At 34.8% G+C, this 25386-nt stretch overlaps 1 long non-coding RNA gene across 1 annotated transcript in view; it reads right to left on the bottom strand.

The window, feature by feature from the left end:
- LOC125121272 (uncharacterized) overlaps positions 1-25386 on the bottom strand; it is a 179209-nt gene that overhangs the window by 30493 nt on the left and 123330 nt on the right. The window contains exon 2 of the long non-coding RNA XR_007133421.1: positions 1145-1186. This is a non-coding gene — a long non-coding RNA (uncharacterized LOC125121272). The remainder of the gene's footprint in view (positions 1-1144; positions 1187-25386) is intronic.

Below are 25386 nucleotides of genomic sequence, written 5' to 3'. Positions count from 1 at the left end.
ACCACGGACCAACTTCCAACTTGCCTTTCAATATGAGGTTAATTTATCATGCAGAAAAATAAAAAGAACTGCCTCAACAATTTCTGTGTAGCATTAGAAGGACCCAAAATAGAGTAAAGGATCTAGAGAAGCTTTAGAGAAATTGCAATGAGGCATTGGTGGATCTATTTGATATTTAAATACTTCCAAAGAAATGACATCAACCTTCTATCAATGCTTTATCCTAGAGCTCACTTCAAGTCCTTGTGTGTGCTAGTTCAAGCAAATCTCATGTTACTTTCTCCATAGTAAAGGACTGGTTTTAATAGCTCCTATATGTGAAATTCATTTTTATCAGTCTTCACTTTTGTCCACTACAATCCCTGAACCTTAGTTTCTTGGGTCCTAACTCAGCATTCCCACCAAGTGCTTTTTGTTCATTGTATATATTTTCCTTTCTGTTCCTTCATAGGATTTAAGGTTATTACAATTCATGCTCTTTATAATGTTCTTTGTTCCTTCTTTTTACAGCAGAATATAAAATTTGAAATCATAGGCATCCTACATCAGCCTATACTGTCCCCCTTATCTTTCAGGTAGCACATTTATATACATCCTACTAAGCCATGTGTGTTTATTTTCCTGTTTGCTTTCTTTTTTCTGGTTGATTTTAACTTTAAGCTGATTTCACTTTTTGACTCTCCCAAACCTAGACACCCTTAAGTAGTTCTTGACTAATAATTTAACTGATCTCTATCTTGTTTCAATAATGTAATCATCAGCATCAATAAATACTATGTAAATCATTTCCCATCAACCTTAGAATAGTTCCATTTTAATTGCAAAAGCACTATGATAGCAGTCTTTTGAATACAGTTTGTGTGAATTGAGGCATTCTGTGCCCAGGCAATGATATATATTTAACAGTCAGATTTTTTATTCTAATATCTTCTCACTAGTATCATTTGCCAGGTGAAAGAGTGTATATCATATACATAAATATGTACTATAATTCTGTATATCTAAGTCTATGACAATAATGTAATTATTATATTTTTTCTTTTTTGTTTTATTAAAGTATAGTTGATTTACAAGGTCATGCCTTACAACATTTTCTATACTTTAATCATGAAGAAAATTTGGAATACATTTTAAATGTACATACCTTTGTCCAAGGCACATCCTGCTGAGGTCTCAGGATAGGAACCTATTACGGAAAAAAATATATATTCTTAATATACTTAGTATTATAAACAGATTAAGAAATGCCAAAACATAAAAGCATGGTTTAAATCTCAACCATTGCTCAAAATGGGTATCTGCCCATTAACTTAAAAAAGATGGTCTGGAGTTCCCATCGTGGCGCAGTGGTTAACGAATCTGACTAGGAACCATGAGGTGGCAGGTTCAGTCACTGGCCTTGCTCAGTGGGTTAAAGATCCAGCGTTGCCGTGAGCTGTGGTGTAGGTCACAGACATGGCTTGCAGACGCGGCTCAGATCCCGTGTTGTTGTGGCTCTGGTGTAGGCCGGCAGCTACAGCTCAGATTAGACCCCTAGCCTGGGAACCTCCATATGCTGCAGGAGCGGCCCAAGAAATGGCAAAAAGACCAAAAAAATGGTCTATCTTTTGTCTTCTTTAGATGAGCTTCATTAAGGAAAAAAGAAAATAAAAGACCAGAGATAAATACTCTTATATACCTCTCAATCAAAAGTTCCAAAGGAGTTCTATTCTTTTATGTCTTAGAATAAACTTTTTTTTCCAGAAAGAAATACAGAAGCAAATTTAGTTCTCAACACATCAAAAGTCAATTTCAAGAAAAAATTTAGGCATCATTTTTCAAAAATACCAAATGAATTATTATGTTCAAAACAGGAAGATGAAGGAGCAAATTAAATAGGTTTTATAATAAAAAAAAAGCCTTAGAATATTTGTTGATCAAAAAGTGGCAGCAGAGCACCAATTAACAGAGAATCATTTTCACAGTAATAATGTTTCAAACTTTCAGACAGTGAAACAAATATGTACAGATAATAGATTTAAGTATGTTTATATGAATTTGAGTACTTTAAGAATTAAAAGAGGAAACAGAATCATATTGCTGCACTAAGGCCCAATAGTTCCATCATTTCTGTCTATTTTATTATTCTATTGGTGTGGCGACACATTTCCAAATATGTTTAGAAACACACTCACATAAAAGCAAAGGTCTAAATCTAATAACTCTCCTTGCAAATGTGATAATACTAATTACAAGGGCTTCAATTAAATGCAGAATGAAAGAACCATCCATTTCATTCATGTTTTTTGGCATTCTATCAGGTTTAAATTTACAGATGTTGGGGGAAAAAAATCAGAGAAACAAAATTCCTTTGACATCTCTACCAGTATTTTGGAATAAAAGTTTAACCATGAATAACAAATAGCATCCCAAAAGTTGAAATAAATATAATATTTTCCCCCATATTTAAAGTTTATCAACCCAAATGATTTTAGCTCTAGAAGACACCTGAGTGGTAACCAGGTAAACTGGATTCAAACTCTGAATTAAAGGGTTCTCATTTTTATATGGAAATGCTTCAGGAGTTCCTGGGCGAAGAGAAGAAACAAATGCTCCTAATCACCTATAATGTTCTCTCAGCTGTTATTCAAGTAGAATAGGCGTGTACAAGAACACACACACTTTCTCTCACAAGTCTACATAAAGTAATGTTTAGTGACAAGAGCATATTGCTTCAAAAACTACAAACACACATACACACAAAGTTAGACCATCTTTTAAATTTTGTAACTTAAAGTTTCACACTTTCTGGATCTGAACTTAGGTCTCTTGGATTATTAGACGGCTTGGACTTTAGAGAACTTACAGAGCCTTCTCTCTGCACCAGGTTTTCACTTACAGTGAAGTTTTAAAAATTAAATGAGTTAATACAGATAAATTTCTTCAAACTTTTCCCAGGACATAGGAAGTGGGCAACAAATATTAACTGTTAAAAACTATAAAATGCTTGAAAATTAAAAGTAGTTCAAAATATTAAATTATTTGGATATCTAAAAATATTTTAACTCAGCTTTCTGGTCTATTCATCTCTCAGTGTGAAAAAGGCTGTATTTCTTACATTTTACTGTAATTACAATTATATTTGCACAATTTTAATTATGTGGATAACATTTTATTCATGGAAGACAATCAAGGAAATCAAAATAAAAGTGTCAAAGTTCCTTTTTTTGGCAGCAGAATGAGGCATTTTAAATAGTATTTAATAACTGTAATTCTATGTTCTGTGTTTTACTTGTGGTCTGGCATGACTAGAGCAACAGAAAATCTCTGAACGACAGGGAGGCGTTTAAAGTTTTCTACCACCCAAGCAAGAATCCAGTTGTCTAATATTCATGAGAGTAGAAGTATAAGGTGAAGAGAAAGTGCAAACCTCTGGATAGCAGCATTAGAGCCAGGCTATAATGAATTCATCACAGAAAAATATGATATCCAGAGAGTCAGGGTTGAATTCACAGAAAAAATTTCTAGATTCTAAAATATCCATATTTATGGCCAGGAGGAATAGTTGGGATTTTAAAGATAGGATTAAGGGTGCTTGCTCTGATTTTTCTGACAGCAACCTCCACTCCTATAAACGGAAATAAACTGCAAGAGGAAAGTGAACAGACTTTTTTTTTTAAATAGTGGTTTAATTGAATTTAGTATAGGCTAGAATTAGGAGGTTTTGGAAAAAGAAATGAGAAACTGAGAAAAAAAATAACAAAGGGAAGAATGAAAAAAAAAGAATGAAACACCTAGAAACACCTATAGGCTCAATAAGGAAATTCTAAATGTAAAACCTGAGGGACAATATACTGATAAACTATGTATTGACCAGCAGCTGTTTTATAGATCTGATGATGGTGGTGAAGGGGAAGTGGTGACCTATTATTTCATTGGCATCATTTAACTGTTTTATTTTATTTTTATTTTTTTATTTTATTTTTTTGGTCTCTTTAGGGCCACACTTGTAGCATATGGAAATTTTCAGGCTAGGGGTCAATTTGGAGCTGTAGCTGCTGTCCTACACCAGAGCCACAGTGACTCCAGTTCTGAGCCACGTCTATGACCTACACCACAGCTCATGGCAACGCTGGATCCTTAACCAACTAAGCGAGACAAGGGATCAAACCTGCATCCTCATGGATACTAGTAGGGTTCATTAGTGCTGAGCCAGCACAATGGGAGCTCCTCATTTAATTATTTTAACCCAGGACTTTTCTACCAGGCCTAATTTCCTCCCTCTGCCCCCAAGGACAGGGACATTTAGCAATTCCCAGAAACATTTTTGGTTGTTACAATTGGCCGTGGGATGATATAAGCATCTGGTGAGTAGAGTCCAAATGCTGCCAAACATTCTACAATTTAAAGGACAGGTCCTCACAAAAAAGGGGGGGGGGACATCAATTTAAAATATCAATCATTTGCTAAGGTAGAGAAGCCATAATTGAATTGGCAAGGCATGTGGGAGCCTGCCGCTACCTCAGCTCTCCAGAAACCCTCCCAAACTATAAGATTACATCATTTACATAGAATGAAGCTTCGTGAAAAAAAAAAAAAAAAAGTACTAAGATTGGTCCAGAATTCTACTTCAACAGTGATCATCCAGAACTTAATGAAGCCATGCTTTAAATCCAGGTTGATCAGATACTAACTAGTCACAAATTTTTTTAAACTACACCAATCTGAACCCTATAGGTAACTGTATTCTCCCCATATTTCTCAAATGATTTTCAAGGTTAGAAAATATTTTAGTGGATTATCATTTTTTAATTTTATTCTTTTAAATATGCTAAATTAAAGACCATATATTATCCTGCTTGAAATAATTTAGTTTAAGAATTATGTTATTTGGCTTATTGATAATACATCATAATTCAATAGGAAACAGTCAAAATAAGATAGTACAATATTACTATTTTGTTTTTTAATTTACTTAAAAATAAGAACTGCTTATTGATTATATACACAATATATACAGTGACTTGGGGTAAAACTAAATTTTGAAAGCACTTGTTACTATTTTAGATAAACTAAAGTGTAATTTTGCAATATTTTCATTTTGCTCATTTGAGAGCATCTTTTACTATCATGTTGCTGAGTGTTTAATCTATGAATTATAATGTTTCCTTGATAGTGATTTAGTGGTATGTACAATCTAAAAAAATATCATGTTTAAATTTGTAGGTTGCTGTCAAAGATCTTCTCTGCAAAGGCTAAAAGTCCCAGGGGGGAAATTCATTAAAGCCACTCATTAACTATAGATGCATTTGTGCAGCAATGTATTTGGGAAAGGAGGAGGGAAAGAATAGCGGAATTTCGTTTATGTTTTTTTTTTTTTTTTTGGTGAATCAAAAGAGAAGACCATATTTAGAGCAAACTTGGAAATGGTCAAATATACAATAGCAAGGCTATGCCATGGGATCAACACACCCTTCCTGTTTTGAGCACAAGAGGTGTTCTTAGCAAAGTAGATCTAAGCCAATAATTACTTCACCAGAACACAAACACTATTTTACTCTGAAATAAATCAAATGAGCATCAAAGTGATTTATGGCCCTTATACAAGTAAGAATATTTTAGAGTTGGTTGAGATGTCATTTCTCCTACCTTTATTAACTACAAGTATCTACTAAATATGACTATAAATATATGTATCTGCTTAATATGACTATATAAATATGACTATACAATGTATAGAGGTAATTTTCAGATACACACAGTCAATATTTTATACATTTTTTATCTCTATATCTTCAACAGTCTCAAGTAAACAGTTGTAATGTATGCATGAGTCAGTGCATGCATTTAAATGTGGCACCTAATTTTTTTCCTACGTCTTATTCATATCGTGAAGTACAGAATAACTACGTCATTTATGGTCAAAACTGGATGTCTCCATTTCTGTGTTACATATGTCAAGTTTGTAAGCACATGCCATGGACTTTATCATGAAAGGCTTTCTCCAGGCTACCTCATTTCTCTCTGTCAAAACTGTCAGAAGATCATAAAGGTAGGGGCAGAGTTACTCCACATTACCTTATTTAAATGTTAGGTCCTTAAAATGACTTAACTTTTCAACCTATATCAGGGAAAATTTTCACCTCATTTTCATTTCCCTACTGATATAAGACCCAATTTCACGAGAAAGTTCAATAGATATGCTATGTTCTGGCAGCCCCAGAAAATGAGTGCAAATGTAATTTCCAAAGGTGGATTGCAGATACATGCGCATATAACAGAGGTAAATTTTATCTTCAATGTTTTACTTTCCATTTAATACCTTTCTTTCTCTTTCATGGGCTTCTTGCAAAACCAGTGCTCTCCTGATGTTCCCAGCTTTCAAGGGCTTGTCTGTCAGTGGACACAGCTTCCCTTCCCTGACACCCCAGACATACTCTCAAAGGGAATCTTTCCCGACCTCGAGAATGACTCTATCACAGAGATTTAATTACTGAGAACAGCTTGGTCTGTATTTATCTCCAATGGTATTTTTGTCTGCAAAAACTAAATAATGCCATTTTTATAAAGCAAGCCTTCTGTGATATTTTGTTCTGTTAGTAATGAGCAGGTGTGATAAAGTAAGCATCTTCACTCATTGCTGGTGTTAGTATAGATTGGAAAAAAATTTCCAGCATGTATAAAAGTCTTAAAAAAAATTTGTTCCCTTTCACCCAGTTAGTTCACTTCCAGGAAGCTCTCAAAAGCACATATCAACAAATGCCAACATGTATGTATGCTAAGAATCCATGTCACTATTATTTATACTAGCCCCTTTCCCTGCAAAATGGAAACATGCTAAATGTCTTAAAATAGATTATAGAAACTGAATTGCTTCCACAGATAAGAAAATACTGTGCTGGAGTTCCCATTGTGGTGAAGCAGAAATGAATCCGACTAGTATACTTGAGGATGTGGGTTCGATCTCTGGTCTTACTCAGGGGGTTAAGGATCCAGCATTGCCATGAGCTGTGGTGGAGGTCACAGACATGGCTCAGATGGCTCATTGCTGTGGCTGTGGCATAGGCCTGCAGTTGTAGCTCTGATTTGCCACCCTTGCCTGGGAACTTTCATATGCCGCAGGTATGGCCCCAAAAAGCAAAAAAAAAGCAAAAAAAAAAAAAAGAAAAATACTGTGCTTTCACTTATAACCATAGTTTAAAAACCAATTTAATATCATATGAATATAAAGTAAATTTTACAATTTTTGGTCAATACATCAGGATACAATAAGATTTCATTATGTAAAACTAAACTCCCCAAATCAGGAATTTTTAGTCTTCCAACCGCCTTTTCATTTTCTTCACCCCAAAATTAAGAGTCTCCTTTTGTAAATTACTGAAAACACTCAGAATTCCAAGAGGTAGTCTTAGGCCACAAGGATTTTACAGCAGAGTCCTCCATCACCTCTCAAGGAACAGGGAAGAAGAGGTTTCCACAGTTAGAATCTGTGGCTACAAACTGGCAATGGCTGCACTCTTGAAATGAGTTTCCTCTCTCTTTTAGAGCCAGAATTATTGGCAGTGATGACAACTAATTACAACTTTCCTTTCTCACTTGGAGGATCAAGTATCTTCCTTCATTCTCTAAAAGAGGTATTGCAAAGTATCTCATGATATAAAGACTAAAGAATATTCCATACTTTGATCAGTCCCCTTTGTTATGAGGTATGTGTATTTTTTTAATTGGGATGGGACAGTTTAATCTTTATTGTGCCATGATTGCCAAGGGAAAATTTAGCAAATCTGTTTTTTTAAAAAATAAAATATTGTAAATGGCACATGGTCATAAATACCAATGCATCCTACTGAGGCAAGACAGTTACCAGAGCTCCTGGAACATTCTACCACCCAGTTCTTTCTATAAAATGTAAACAGATATGTGTAGAGCCCTACTGGTGTAGTATATACAAAGAAAAGCATGGAAGAAGATATTTGAAAACACTGTTGGGGTTATCTGTGAGTGGTGACTTTCTATATACCTTTCAATATTTTCTGATTTTTCCTACCATGACCATCTATCTCCTTTAGAAGCAAAGCCAACATTTTATTCCAGAAAACAATACATTGATCTCCTATTCTACCTATTCTTCAAACATGAGAAAGAGGCTGGACCCACCCAGATAAGTGAGCAGCGACACCACCAATGCATTAAAATCTGCTTTCCTGGGCCACAGTGTTCTGAATGGCTGGAGCTGGTAATACTATGGCTATCAGGAGCACCAGGCCACAGTCTGCCCCATAACAAGCAACTCTGAACTTTCACCTGCCACTTGGCTCTCCATGATCATTGACACACTTGAAGACTACTTTCCATTTCACCTCCTAGAGGACTCTAAAATTCGAACTTCCTAAATTTACAAGCTTTGGGGCTATGAGAATACTGATTAAGCACAAATATCAGGAAACTGATCCTGCTTAAGAAATATTTCACTACTTAGTGCACTGGAAAAGCACAAATTCCTTTAAGCTCTGTGGATACAGAGATGGCATGGTGTCAGGGTCATAGGATTCAAGTACCAGTTCTACTAATTATTAACCTACATTCTTGGGAAAATCATTTATCCTCTCTAGGGATGATAACTGTCTGAATACTCTCATAGCGAACACTACCAAGTTTAATAGCCAACTAAAGCCATTTACCTGAATAAAGATACATACCTATAAAGTGGTTGTTCTCAACATAAAAAAAACTAATTCTATCTATCAGACACTGAAATCTTTAGTCTGAAGAAGACAGTAGCAACATGGGTGCCAAATTATACTTTTAATGTGATTAAGGCATCGATACAATACCCACAGTTGTTATTAGAAAAAAGATTCTACATAAGTGCCAAGCACTATGGTGGGTTAAACAACAGATTTCTTTTGACTTTTGTGAACATGTTGTAAATCTGGCAATTTTTAAGAAGGATTAATTATAATATTTCCCCCATAATATTCATGAGAGCACTTTAAAAATACCCAGTTTTAAAAAACTCAGAACATACAGCAAGAAAAATAAAACAGTGGATTTAATGTGTAGCAAGAACAGCTATACTGGTTTGCTGGGTTTGCACATCATTATTCAGCATGTAGCATTAGCACCTTGCAAGGAGGAAGGATGGAGGGAGCAGGTCCCTCATTATTTCTGAGAGCAGGACTTGAGCACCAGTTTGAAGATTTGAATGTTCCATTATCATCAGTCAATAACTGGCATTTATGGATCTGATACCCCACTGGATCATCAACTAATTACACTAATAATCAGATCTCATTTTCCTTTGTCTTTTTAATTTTAACCACAGAGAGTTTTGTCCATGAAGGTCACTTGTTTTATGGTATTGCTAACACAGACATATCATCATTAATACTTCAGTTAAAATATTTCTGTGAAACTGAAAGTTTCCTTGTGAATTTTAATCCATTTTTTTTTTTGAGAAAGAGTAGATCAGCATCCTAAATTCCAACTTTGTCAGAAACTCTATGGCTTTGGGCAAGTCATTTTAACTCTTTGACCTTGTCTTCTGTATTGTAGAATAAAATCATAGAATTCCAACATGAGGATCTGCTCATTTTTGACTGTTTATGGTTCTATAACTAAACTTTCTTTGGGGAACAACAGTGGTAGGTGGGAGTTTCATATAACATCCAGAAGCTAGACTTTTCTAATTAATCTTTCTGTCTTTAATTCTTTCCTCATTTAATCTATCTTGCATTCCATAATAGGGAGATTATACAAAGAGTGGATTCTTTTTGTGTCCTTTTCCCACTAACATCCTCAAAGAGTTTTTCATCACTTAAGACAATATAGAGACTTCTTTGTTTTGGCATTTCATGAAGTAAGTAGTTCCTGCCTTGCTTCTCTCATAGAAAATCACCCTTCTCAGGCCTATCACCCTTCTTCGCCAGAAAAAATAAAATAAATAAATAAAACAAACAAAAAAAAGCAAGTCACCAGATATTCCCTGACTATGTTATGTTCTTCCACTTGTGTTTTTCATATTCTATTCCTTATTCTCTGAAAACTCTTTTCCTGTTTCCCTTTTAGCTAAGTCCCTATTCAGGTTGAATCCTTCATAGCTCAGCGCACAACATCCCCTTTCTCATCCATTTCTTGGGTTTATTTATGTGACCCTAAAATGTGTATCTCTTATGTGTCTTACATTCTTGTACCATAACCCTGTCCTGCAATTTTTACTTTAAAGGTGAGTCTCTTCTGGCAGTTCCCGTTGTGGCACAGTGGAAAAGAATCCAACTAGTATACATGAGAATGATGGGTTCTATCCCTGGCCTCGCTCAGTGGGTTAAGGATCCAGTGTTGCTGTGAGCTACAGTGTAGGCCACAGATGCAGCTTGGATCCAGCATTGCTGTGGCTGTGGCTCTGGTGTAGGCTGGCAGCTGTAGCTCCGATTCGGCCCCTAGCCTGTGAAATTTCATATGCCATGGGTGCAGCCCTAAAAAATAAATAAATAAATAAATAAATAAATAAATAAATAAATAAATGTGAGTCTCTTCCAAAATACTTATCAGTTCCTAAACAGAAGGGACTTGGCTTTATTGATTTATCTTATTTAGTACCAAGTACAATGCTTGGCATATAATAAGCACTAAGCAAATACTTGCTGAATGAAAGCATGAAAAATTAACCATGTTTCACAGAATTTATTGTTACTTGCCTTTTTGGCATGCGTGAAAAATAAATCCAAAATAGTCTAATCCTTTTACTTTACAAAAGAATATTCTACATGCTAGTTTTAATAACCTAATCAGCTATAGCATGCTAGAATACAGATGGTGACTTTCACTAGACTTTTCCTTATCTTTAGAATTACTTTTTTCAAAATCTTAAAGTGAAAATAAAAAGAAAAATCAATATAGCCTTGTAAAGCACCATTTACGTCCTCTTTGTAACAGCCGTTCACTTCCACTTCAGAGCACACCAGACAGCAGAATTTATTCGTTAACTAGATAATAGTCAGCTAATTTTATGCACACGTTTTCCAAATAGAACGTACTTTCTGCTAATCTCTGGGTTGAAAGGCTTAAATTCAGAGAATCAATTTTCTAGTCATCCTCTAAAAATACTTTTTAAGTTGAGCATCCATGTGAGGATATTCTGGTCACCACTCAAGAGTAGTTTTAAAAAATGTGTACCTTACCATATACAACATCACATTTTGAAATGGACAGGCTGTCATGCATGGCTAAACTGTATTATATTAAGAGAACTGATACTGAAAGTAAACTAGATACACTCTTATCTCTGGGTCTCACATTTATACTCTAAAACAAGATGATCAAAATAGACTTTTTTTTCAATGAAGTTTAGAATTCCTACTTGACAAGAGAAAAAAAATCCTCCGTGTCTGGTACCGCTTTCCTCTAACATATCCCCAACATACTTACAAACACATATATGCCTGTGCACAAACACACGGCTAAAGGAACGGTTATCAGAAAATAAATATACCTTCCGAATATAAATATAATTTTATAGCATCAACATTTTACCTTAATTTTAAAGATAATTTTAATGTTCTTTGTTAAATGTAAAATGTCTAAATAATAAGTGAAATGAATAAGTTGCAAGTGTCCACAAAAAGAATTATAATTCCACTGGGGGGAAAAAAATCACACTCAACAGAATTAGCCCAAAGGGGTTTGTACATGAGCCACTGTCTAAAATACTATCTGAATATTAGTAGGGAGATAATAGGAAAAACTAGACAAAAAAGATATTCCAAGGGCAGGAAGAGCGACTAGCTGTGATTTCTTAATAAATGGATATTGCCATAATCATAAATTGGCTTAAATTGGATCACATTGACAATAAAATGTTGCCTGATTGAAGTGGTACATGTGAGGCCCTATGTAGAGTTCCATGGAAATATATAACCTATCAAGTAACAGAACCAGTCTAACCTTCCAAATACTGTCTGAAACACATAAGCTGTTTTACAAATATTAGTTTCTTTTCCACAAACTACTATGAAATTTATCCTTAATGAACTGTTAGAATTTCTCAAAAGGATTATTCCCTCTGTTCAATTGGTTTTGACACCCTTCCTTTTTCTAAAATACTACTTCCCTTTATTATTTATTGGCTAACATCTATTCTTTGTCCTTTCTCAACTTAGATAATCTTTCTGCAGAAATATACCCCAGAATGGGTATATGTATGAGTGTATACAAATGAACATGGCAGTTTCTCGGTAAACACATGCTAGATGCATAGTCTATAGTCATAGATAGCACATTAAAATATTATGACACTAACATTAAAGTTACCATTGAAAAAACATATAAAATTAAATTCTTCTAAAAATTCCTAACTTCTTCAGATTCATTGAGTGAAGGAAAATATTTGCATACTTAGTCATTAAAAAGCATAGACCTTTCAAAATTGAGGAAAGTTACAAATTTATTAATTGAGGGAAACTGAAAGAATCTTTTCTAAAACTCTCATTTGACAGAACATGAAACCTAGTTTCAGAGAAGTTAAGGAACTTGTCCAGTCTAATGTAACTAGTGGCAGAACTAAAATTGAACTCCTAAACTCTGAACTTTCTTTCCAGTAAATACTGTTTTTGGAAAAGAACTACAATGGCCATAAATAGCTCTGAGTTATTTACCTATTTTGCAAATAAAATAAGGGACACCAAAGGTTGATTCAGGAGTTTTACCTCATTAATTGTGCTACTTTATCAAGTCCTCAAAATTGTTATAAAACTCATTGTTTAATAGGTAATTCTCAATTTGAAGCCAAATTTTTATATCGAATACTCAGGAAATCTTCAAAATAAAAGGAAATTTCATAATTTTGTGGTTGGTATATCTCATAGAATTTGCTAATTTAATGTCAACCTCAAGGTAACTATAAATATATTGTGTTTGTTTCAAGATATCTGAGTAGACGAGCCCAAAATATAAAGTAGTATAATTTAAATACATGAAGGTACATAACCAAATTACCATGGAATTTGTTATTCCACCTTTATATTTTTATTTAATTGTTTTGTTTAAATGCCTCCTAGGTTACCAGGTATGATTTCTATTATTTTTAAATTAAAAAAATAAAAGCTTTCATGCAACAGTAAATCTTAAGAGTTATTTCAAAAAGTACAGTTGCTTTAGATATTGTGTATTATATTCTCAAATGATATTGTCTTGCTCCATTATAGGAGATGTCCATTTTATATATCTTTAGTTTTTTAAAGTATATTGTACAGTAAAGTGAGAAAATAAATCTTCAATTTCTCTCTTGGATGAAACATCTGAGGTGAAAATGTGACCTAGAAGGACTAGAATATTTTTCTTTCCATTAGCGATCCCCTTTCAGCGAAAGCTTTTTTAGCCTACTGAGTCATGACGAGTAATCTTTTACATGCTAGGGTACACTGTTCTCCCTGATGAACTAACAAATTAAAATGTAATGTGAAATGATGACACTGGGAACATTGAGGAATAGCCATTGATGTGGGAAGGGATCCATAATTAAACCAAGACATACACTTTAATTATAATTTTATCGAAGTGATGATACAGAATAAAACACGGTTTGAAAGAATCCAAGGACACCACAATAAAGAGCACAAGAAAGCTATCCCATCCCCCTTGCTATCCTCCTACCTTCTGCTGAGGGGCCCTCCTCTCACCTTCCACAGACTTATTTCATTATAATTTGCCAAGAATTAGGAAGCAATCAAATTATTTTTTACCACCTTCATCTCAAGCTAACGTAATTACTGGTCTGGAGTTTGAAATTTTTTTTCTGTTTTCTTTTTTCCTTAAACCTAGTTTGCTCAAGAGTAAAAGGGTCCGCAGTACTTATCAGCTCAATGCATACACAAGTGATACTGAAGGCAAGTAACCGAGACTGAAGCCAGAGGTTAGCTGCAAATCCATTAGTGATTTTAAATAGTGGGGGAAAAATTTTTTTGGTGAGTGCCTGAAAATGCTGAATAATTGCCGAAGTCACAAAATAAGACAATGCAATTTGCATTAATATGTCATCAGGCTGATTCACAGACAGCTTAAAAGAGTACAAAAGGTTTCCTGTAGGATGACCTAAGCCATATTTGTTTATGATGTATCTAAAAGTAAAATTTCTTATTTTTGGACACACAATAAAGTTTCAGGGTCATACTAGAGGAAGAGTTGTATAGAACTGGAAGCTAACATATCTAGAAAATATTCTTGCCATCTCTGAAGGATTCACATATCAGAAAAAAAAAATTCTAGAATTTATAGTATATACTGTGGAAAATTTTAAAGAATATACTGGAAAAATTAATGATATAAATTTCAATTAAATTTGCATGCTTTTTATCATGTATTTGGTATTAACAAACTTTCAACCATGGTATCTATAATTTATATTTAAGGAAAAATGAATCTTTAAGATCAAATCTCATGTAGAATTATAAATCATCTTACAGCTTGCTTTGTCCTTGTTATACAACTTTTTTTTCCAAAGCTATGGTAAACTTTAATAAAAGACCTCTTAAGTCAGATAATTTACCATCATTAAATCACCCTGGCACTTATTTTAAAAAATTTTAATTAGCTTATCAATGATATAATTGAGAGCATACTGAGTCATTCAAAACAATTACAAAGCATTGTCTCTTTAATAGAGCTGTGCTAGCTTGAAACTTCAAAATCACAATGTGAATATGGATTTGCCCATGAATATTACTAGCATTATACATATAGACAATGTTTGCTGTTGGCAGTTTGGGGTAAATACAACTAACTGCACCAGCAAAATTTAGCTAAAAACAGACTTAGGAGAAGAAACTCTAAATTAGCTAAAGTCTATAAAAGGAATAAGAGTCCTATAATTAGGACTATATTTATTAATATAAATAGGAACAAAAATATGAAACAGTATTTTTGTTTTTGCTTAGTATTGATAGTAAGTAATAAGTGACAAAAAGTTTATTATATAATAATAAATAGAGAAATAATAAAGGAAATAGCAAAAAGTAATAAATACAATAAAGTAAATCCCACAGTAATATGGCTGCAAGCAAAATTCACTGGGATGCTAAAATAATTGGGTGAAGTGGGATATTCAGATAGCCTCAAAGTATCTCTCCCAATCTATTTATTAGTTCAAAGGGAAAAATAGTACATTTCAAGTGGAAAGACCCAGGATATGCTATCTTAATCAAATACACCCTGAAAAATAAAATGTACCACATACCTCCTGATATGATGTACTGAGAAGAATACAATATTACTTCTGTAGCATGGCTAAAAGTACTTCACCTTGATCTAATCATGAAAAAACATGAAAACCCAGAGTAAAAAGCATTCTTCAAAGAAACTGACCAATATGCAAGTGTTTAAAGGTCAAGAAAGAAAAGGAAAATTTTAGCAAATCTCATAGATTAGCAGAAACAAAAGGAAAGAGCTACAAAATGTAATCTGGGGTCCTACTTTGGATTCTGAAACAGGATAAAAGGTATCTGTTGAGAAACTGGTGAAATCTCAATAAGGACTGTAGATTAAATGAATATTATTGTTTCAACATTTTCTGTACAACTGTACAAAGGAATTGTTATAACTGCATCAAGTGATTAATATTAGGGGAAGCTGGATGATGGGGTGGTATAAACATACCATTTTTTCAACTTTTCCATTAATCTAAAATTATTTCAAAAAAATTATAGTTATTATAACAGAGATTCAGGCAGATAATGACATAAATCAAGCCAACACATTTTAAAACTTTCCTGTTTGCTACCAAATTATTCCAATGTCACCATTTCACTACATTTTGTAATCACTGTACAAGTCCTTTTTCCTCCAGATAAAATGATGAGAATATATTACTACTCCAATTTCATAGTCAATATACCATGAACCAAACTAGTTACTTAAGCTCGTGGGTTTTTTTTTAATTTATTATTATTACTATTATTTTCTTTTGTCGTCAGCTCCTGTGGCATATGGAAGTTCCCGGGCTAGTGGTTGAATCAGAGTTGCAGCTGCTAGCCTACACTATAGCAACACAGGATCTGAGCCACATCTGTAGTCTACACCACAGCTCCCGGCAATGACAGATTCTTAATCCATTGATCAAGGTCAGGGACCGAACCCATATCCTCATGGATACTAGTAGAGTTTGTTACTGATGAGCTGAAATGGAAACTCCAACAACATTTTAAAAGAAGGCCAAATTTTTAAAAAGCATTTTGCCCACCTGAGGTTGATGAACAATAAGGAGTAAGGTGTTTACAAAACCATTTGTCTTAACATATTCTTCATCTGGAATGGAATTCTATCTAAAGTGAGAATGAATAGAAGAACCCAATGATTTAATCATGGATTTACTCAAAAGGCTTTGATGTCTAATGCTTTCAAAAATTGATTCAAATCCCTTTGCTATATAATACATCACTATACTACCTTACCTAAGAAAGCACTTAGCACATAGGTGTACCTTTTGGCTGGCTGGCTGTTTCCTATAACATTTCTTGCTTTACATGATATAGCATTTAATACGGCTACTTTGTATTGTTAACTTTTTTTTTTTTTTTTTAACGGTTCTGTATAGTTCTTTCTAAAAAGGAATTGCTTATGAGGACATTTCTGGAACCAGGCCTCTATCCCTCGTGGAGAAAGTTCTTAAAGAAAAATAAGGTAAGACTCAAAAAATTGACTAAGCCTGTTTTCAAGTTTCTATTTTTTACAGCCACTCAGTGAAGTTTTCAGCACACTAACATGGGGACTGCAGTGGACATTATACAAAATGAAGTGCATAAGGTGTAGAAAGTTCCAAGTAATAAATTGTTACCTGGAATCATGATCTCTGTCCACAAGGCCAAGTTCCTCTACCAATGGGGAAAAAAAATCAACCTCTTAATCTTTGGGATTAAAATATTTTAATATAAGTTGGAATTTACCAAGATAAGTGAGAATCAAAGTGAAGGTGAACTAATTATCCTTACTACTGAAATCTTTCTTGGAGCATAAATGCCCTGGATAATCTTCAATTCTATTTTTGCTTTTAAACAAATATTTCATTTATATCTGTGCCTTAATGGAAAAAATACAAATAATATCTCAACTCCAGAGAAACAATCATTATCTTTGCCAGCCTCAAGGTCTTTCTGATTTGTACCCAATTTCCCTCTAATTCTTATGAAGAGGTAGGGTTATCTCACTCAGAATCCTGATTTTAATTTTCTTAGTTCTCTCTCCTGAGATTTACCTTAACTGGGTCTCAAGTCACTTGAATGTACAAAAGTGACAACTTTTACAGCCTCTGAACACTTAAGTGTGTGTGGGGGGGGTTATAAGTAAGATTTTATAAAATACTTATCAACATAATCCTATCATAGTTATCATCAACATCATCATCTTTTTCCTGACCCCAAAACCTGTGAGCCCAGAGAAGGATACCTGTTTACTGTTTAAGCACTTGTTTGCTGTGCTATTCATATTTTCTTTCTCTCAAAAATCTTCAAACCTAACTGAGGCTCTGCTGCCCACTGCAGGAGGAAATGAGAAGAAATCACCTCCCTTCTGCCTGGATTTTCATGTGGCTTTATGTTTTGTGTTTAGTTTGTTATTCCATAATTTATTACTTGATGAATCCAGTTTATCAAATATTTTTGTCCTAGGAACTCAATACTAGTTTAACATATATATATATAAGTTTGATTAACTACTACATCCACTATACAAAACTGAGGAAAGTGACAGGAATTTAAACAATGCATACTAACAATCATTTTTTTTGTTAATTATGACTAGATATACATTTCCACAAAACGTTTGGCATTATTCAGTGCCGCTATTATCTATCTTCCTGATATAATCATTTAAGGTACCTATTGAAAACTCATAAAGCATTTCAGACATTGCTTAGAATGGGGCATAAATTTTGAATAAATAAATAAATGGATCTACACTAATATACTAATGCATGTGAAAACCCAAACCAGTTTCATAACAAGCACTGCACCTAGTTCAGTTTGAACAGGTCCTAGTGTATTTTGGAAAGAGTAAGGATTTAATACATATCATAAATTTATAAAATGAATAGGAAAATGTAATGGGTGAATTGCTGAGTTCTATTTTTAACAGTTCAGAGCAGAATATATTGAGGAGCTTTCCTCAAAGTTTTTAGCATAGTAAAATCTTATTACAGATTTTTTTTTTTTCACGGACTATAGAAAATGTTTTCTTGAACTGTCATTTTATTATGTTCCATGTTACTATATGTCTGTAGATTCTCAACTGAGGTTTAAAAGGCTTCCCCCAAAGGAGCCCCCGTCATGGCTTAAATCTGACTAGCCACATAGAAATGAATCTGACTAGCATCCATGAGGATGTAGGTTCGATCACTAGCCTTGCTCGGTGGGTTAAAGGACCTGGAGTTGCCTTGAGCTGTGGTATAGGTCTCAGACAGGGCTGGGAACCTGTGTTGCTGTGGCGTAGGCCAGCAGCTACTGCTCTGATTCAACCCCTAGCCTGGGAACCTCCATATGCCATGGGTGTGGCCCTAAAAATACAAAAAAAATAAAATAAAACACTTCCCCACAGTTATACCAAGACTTCAATTAATTGTGTTAGTTATAATGGGATTACACCTTAAAAAAACACAAAAAGGTGTACTGGAGATCTTTGTAAACTGTGCACATATTTGGTCTATAAGAGATCCATAAGATCACAGAATGATAGGTGTATTTTTTAAAAGCCAAAATGGACTTCAAAGATGGTAAATTTAAGGAGTTTGTTTTGAACCTGTGCAATTACATTAACGACCTTTAATTCTTTCCTAATGGCCTAGATGGAATTAATTGGTTATTTCAATATCAGGGCTCACCATGTTTGGAATTTTAAGTGTCTCTTCTTTCCCATAATGGTCTCTATCAAGCTTATTTAAAATGTTCTGAAAGCACATTTTTAAGATGCTTGACATTTTCCCTCTACTATCTCTCTTTCATCTTTATTCTTTATTTGCAGTAAAGTACCCATTTTCATTCCTTTGTAATTCTGCTTTGGTCAAGCTATCATTTAGATCTTACTAACAGTCTTTTCTTAATTATGTTTCCTATGCTGAGAAAATTTTGTGATTGGAAAGCGGACACTATTTACGAAAATCAAGAAACTGTTTCCTCTTAATGGAACTTACAACCTATCAAATTTCTAAATAGCTGCCATGCTGCCATCTTCTGGTTATTTTGTAAGAATTTTTTAAAGCTTATAAACTTTATTTAAAAAATGCCTCTTGATGCACTTTAAAATATCAGAGAAATAAAGACAACAATTTCAATGATTAGAGCCCTTGTATCTAGAATTCAGTTGGCCTGAAATCCCAAAGATAATGATAATGCCTCATGCATTAATTATAATAATGAATGGGTCAAAAATAGAAAAAGTTTTATAACAGGATAATTTACTTTAGACACTAATGAGAAGGTTTCATGACATTTTATATCATACTATTTTTTACTTAATTTCACACACATTTTCAATGTGGTTTCACTGAGTTGAAACTTTTCCAAACCTACAATTCCTATTATTAAAAATAAGCAATGCTATTTAATGGTGTTTCAGGTAGCACTGAACATTTTTGCAAATTTAATTGCCTTGTTTTTACTTTAAAGTTAGTAGTAGCACGGGCCAAAAGCACACAAAGAATGGCTAGAGAGGGGCACAGACTATAAGGCATTAGCTTTCTGTGCCCTCCTTTGCCTGGCAAAGCAATAAAGCCATTTTTTTCCTCACCAGAAAAAAAAAAAAAAAAAGAATGGGTAGAGAAACCAGGATTTCACATCTCTAACAACTTTTGTGGTTTGTTTGTTTGTTTTTATTACTCAAATGAATTTATCACACCTATAGAACAACTTTAGTGTTTTAAAGGATTATTAAAAAAGAACTTTTTTTTCTGTGTTAGTTGATTCTAATGATTTTTAATATTTTGCAGTGAAAATCCCCATTCACTCCACTAGCACTCTTTCAGTTGCCTTTAAGACAAAAATGATTGATTTATATTTAGGATAAATTGAAGTCTCACACTGAAACCTTATTTCAAAATGTAAGATATTACAAATACTGTTTTACATTCAAATAAGAAACAGTATGTTCAAGTCCTATGCTTTTTCAGATGACTGTGTGAGAGAATAAAAAAAATATATTGAAAAATCAGAATGCAAATGGCCACAGTAAATGTTTAGTAACAGAGGATTTTCTAAACTGTTTATTAAGTGCAATCCAAAATCTAAAGCAGCTGAGACAGGTGCTAATTTCATTCCTGTTATTAGTAATTAGTGATGAAATTTAATGGTGTTTGTAAGTAGCTCCTAAGCATTTGCCATATTAAACAGGGTCTAAATATAAGGGGCCATTAAAATGTAGTTTTTAAGCTTAATAGACTTGGGCAAACAGGTATTTTGAATAATCAACACCTCTGAGAGCATATGCCAAGTTTAAATGGCAAAATTGGCCCATTTATCATGGGCACAGAGATGACCTTGTAACTGCTAGATACATTGTGCATTTATGTAGATTGTACCATACGCAGATGGTTGATAACTATTCTGTTTACTAAACTGTAGGCACCTGATATTCCTGTCAGTAATTACTTTTTAGTCTCCTATATTCACAAAAATTGCTGCTATCTTATGTTGATAGGCAGATATCAACTGAATGGATATTCTACCATTCCATAACATTCCTATGAATAAAACAGACATCTCTATTTATAAAATGTGCTGTTTGACCCATTTGAATTTTGTTTTTGTTTTCACTGTCAGGAAAAATAACCAGAGTCTTCAATACCCACAAATAAAGAGAAACACTCTTACCTAGGTCAAATCCATGACTTTGTATTCATTATTAAAAAAATAGCTAAACTAAATGTATTGGATTATCCACATATATATGTACACTTTAAAAACATAACTAGACATATACTGTAAATTTGCCTCTACTACGTCTTTTTCATGTTGTTAAGAAACATTACCCAAGGAGGGAGGTCAATAAGGCAGAGCAAGAGGAAATGGAACTCACCTCCCTCCATGCATACATCAAAAATATATCTACCTGTGGAATAATTCTCAAGGAAAACTCATTGGAAACTGTCACAAGAACTCCTATTCAACCAAAGCTACAAGAAAGATTCCCACATTAACCAGTCAAGATGAGGGGGAGGGGACAGGGACTGGGTTAGGACTTGTGCCCCTGGGGGGGTCTAAGAGGAAAAAGAGTCTATGTGGGTGCACACTCATCATGAAGAGTCAATAGGCCAAGGGACAGACGAAACATCCCAGTCCTGAAGTCCTATGCAGGAAATCCAAGTCCCTTGGCTGCTGAGAGAATTGTTGGGACAGATAGAAAGGCTGGAGATGCCTGGACTCCACCCACAAGAAGTATGTGGCTCCTGGCTTGGCAATGGACAGGGCGTAGAGAGCTCAACATGAGTGGCTGCTACCTTGTCGCACTCACCAATCCAAGCTGGGAAAACTCCCATTCACTGCACAACAAGATTTTGGCACAGGATCTAGGACAACAAAGTCCTCAGAGAAAACTCAATCTAGTGATACAAAGTAGCCAGGGGTATGGACAAGGTAGGGTGGTGGCAGCTTCTGTTGGCACTTGCTCAGGTACTGCCAGGAAAGCAGCACAGCTTCAATTCCCACAACCACAATGCCAAACCCTTAGTCTCAGTCTAGTGAATGCTCTGGCCCTGCCCAATCCACTGAATTGGGATGACTACAACAAGAGAAAAGACACAACCTTGGGTTGCATCTGAGCAGACTTGCAGATTCCTTCATAGGCAGTGCATCAGACTCTTGTGAGCGCATGATCCTCACTTACTTTAACACTCCCCTCCTTTGAGGCAAAGACCCCAGTGCAGGGAGAACAAGAAATATACACTTAAAGGGGATAAAGTCTATTTGAGGTGGACCCTTAGGGCTTCGACTACAGCAAGTGTCAAAGAGACCTCACCCCTGAGCAGGTGGCAGCAGTCAAAGAACAGAGAGGAAGTCTTGACCCATGTCCTAAGCAGGTTTTAGTTTCTCCAACACCAACCATACCCCCTTTCAAAGTGATAGCTGCCAGCACACCCTGAGCAAAGCTATGGTTGCTGTCTCCATCAAATCCAGCCCTCAAACTAAAGACACAGGGCACATGCCTTCTACATAGGGATGCTTCCACATAAAACACCCCTTTAAAATCACAATAGGGATTTCCCTGTAGTCTAGTGGTTAGGATTTCACACTTTCACTGCTTTCATTGAATCTAGGCCTAGGTTCAATCCTGTTCTGGGAATTGAAATCCCACATTAAGCCACCGAACCCTGCAGACAAAATGATCAAATAAACAAACACTATAATTATTTCACCTCAATTCATAGCTACAGAGAAAGTCAAGTAAAATGAAAAGGCAGAGAAACCCAGCAGAATAAACAAGAAAAAAAAAATCACTGAAAACATAATCCCTGGAAAAATAATGAAAATGAGATAGTCTAATGCACAATGAATTCAATAAGCTGGTCATAAAAAAAAAAGCTAACTGAATTTAGAAAGTACCAATATAAACACAACTTATTTTAACAAGGATCTAGAAAATATGAAAATGACTGACCAAAACTGGGTAACTCAATATCTGAGATAAAAGCAATCTAAGACAATTAATAGCCACCTAAATGATACAGAAGAATATGTAAAGTGATCTGAAAGACAGAATGATGGAAATCACCTAATCAGAACAACAAACAGAAAGCCAAATGATGAAAAACAAAGGCAACACCCTAGGTCTATGGGATAATACAAAACATGACAAATTCTGCATAATAGGGGTTCCAGAAGGAAAAGATAGAGAGAAGATAATCAAAAACATATCTGAAGTAATTCTGGTGGAATATTTCCCAAATCTGAAGAAGGAAACAGATATCCAGGTACAGGAAGTACGAAAGGTCCCAAACAAGATGAACCCAAATAAACTCACACCATTCACCTTCTGTAGTCATGATACTGGTAATATTTTGTGAAATCAACCCATCACTTCTAATATGGATAATAAGGAGAACTAGAGAATAACCAAAAGGGATGTATTGATCTCATGTTCTATGCCAAGCATTATGCTAGATTAAAAATATAATTGTGCCTAGCATATTTCCTACTCTTAAGGTAGGTATTTAGTGTTCATCAAGGGAGTTAGGGGAACATCTATTAAACAGTGTGAAAAGTGTATGAATACAGTGTTTCAAAAGTATAGATTAGGGGCCTCATAATTACTCCTGCGATGACTAAGAAATGACATATGAAATATGGACTGGGCCTTAAAGGATGATTAAACTTTTCAAGATAAGGGAAGGCATTTCTGAACAAACAAGAGAGGCATTGTTAAAGTTGTGGAGTCGTGAAGGTTGGTGCATTTGTCGGACAGGTAATAGAAATAGTGAACTTGCCCATGTAGCTGTGGCAAAGAAGTCATATGGGGACAACATAAGAGGCAAAATCAGAAAGCTAAGAGAAGAGACCTGAAATGCTAAGCTAACCAGACAACAAGGAAAATTAGAAGTTTTTAAGGAGGAAATGTGTCTTGAGGGAGTTCCCGTCATGGTGCAGTGGAAACGAATCCGACTAGGAACCATGAGGTTACAGGTTTGATCCCTGGCCTTGCTCAGTGGGTTAAGGATCCAGTGTTGCTGTGACCTGTGGGGTAGGTTGCAGATGCGGCTCAAATCTGGCATTTCTGTGACTATGGCGTAGGCCAGGGGCTACAGCTCCGATTAAACCCCTAGCCTGGGAACCTCCATATGCCACAGGTGCGGCCCTAAAAAGACAAAAGACAAAAAAAAAAATTAATAGCAGTTGTCACCTATTTTACATGTGATATCTAATCTGATATTCACAGTAGCCCTTAAAAATAAGTACTGTGTTCTTCATTTTAAAGAAAATTAAATCAAGGCTTACAGAAGATAAATATTTTGTCTGAAATCAAACAAGGTAGTGACTCAACCCTGATTTCTCTGTAAAGGTCTTACTCATTTACTCTGCCACCACCAACTTGACCAGACTGATGTTTTAAAAAATGGCCTTAGTGGCAGAACTGAGAGAGAATACATTAGAGAGAAGAAATCCTAAAAGCCAAAGAGAATAGTGCAGAAGATGCTGCGATAATCTAAACCAGAAATACCACAGGTCTAAATCAATGTAGGGAGTGGCTGCAGGGGAAGCAGTCTTACCTTGAAGCCAAAAAGCTTGAACTTCAGGGTGCTCATTGGTGCAGGCCACAGCCAAGGCCTAGGAGGAGGCCCAGCAGGGCTTAACATGGTCACGGAACTTTGGCATGGTTGCAAATGCATTAACCACAAGTAATTAAGACTGCTGCATCTTCCTACGCTGTCTTCACATTTGTCACATTTATTTTGTTCCTATCCCATGGTGGTACTGGAGATGCCATGTGTATTTGGCAATCTGGCTAAAGAAATATTTCGGGCATATATTTACCTTGGGGACAGTGGAGTTTATTTATGAAGTTTGCAAAAACGTCCTTGCATAAACATGCTATGAAAAACAATCCAATCATAAGAAAACTTCTTAGGAATATTCTCCTGCCAATTCATTTAGCTTTAAGACATGAAGCTATAAGGACAGAGGTCTGATCATAATATGGAGGTCCTCTGGAAGTCAGCACAGGAAATGTGTGGATAATGGAGGAGACAAAATTGGAAGCAGAAACAAGTCTGAGGAAACTTTCGAATCATCACACAAGTAAATTATAAGGAGAGTATTGCCTTCTTATTTATACTGAATGAAAAAGAGCTATTAAAAAAGTAATATACTTTGTGAGGTAAGAGGTCACAGAAAATTATAAACAGGTCATCCTCTCTTTTCCTTGTTTTTTGGTGGGAATCCAATAAAAGAGGTTGACTGATGATTTCGTGTTGTAGGACAGAAACTTACAGCAGTACTTCAAATAACAATTCTGCCTGTCTATTCAGTTGCATGTTTTATGTTTCCCATTTTATCAGATGTCTTAGGACATTTGACACATCTTTCCCCAACAACATATGGTGGTTCTAGACTAAACAGCAAGTAACTAAGGCACTGACAGAGCAAAATGATCAAACCATACTAGAGGAAAACTAATTATCTTTCCATTTTCTCTACAAAAGAAGGCTTGCAGTCATGTTGAAGTGTCGGCTAAACTCTAATAGATTAGGTGGAATTACAAACTTTCGGATAAAGAGTCAATTTTCAAAATTAAATATTTTATATAGAAAGCCATGATAGAATGTAAATCTTTATGAGTTAATCAACAGAGTAAAAATGAGGACAATTAGAATTTGAAAATCTTAACTAGAGAATATTATTCAGAGAATATTGTAGTTGCCCACAATCTTTTGAAATCTTA

The sequence above is a fragment of the Phacochoerus africanus genome, chromosome 2, assembly GCF_016906955.1.
Source record: "Phacochoerus africanus isolate WHEZ1 chromosome 2, ROS_Pafr_v1, whole genome shotgun sequence".
Taxonomy (NCBI): domain Eukaryota; kingdom Metazoa; phylum Chordata; class Mammalia; order Artiodactyla; family Suidae; genus Phacochoerus; species Phacochoerus africanus.
Note: the sequence above shows the minus strand (reverse complement) of the source record. Positions and strands in the feature narration are given on the sequence as shown.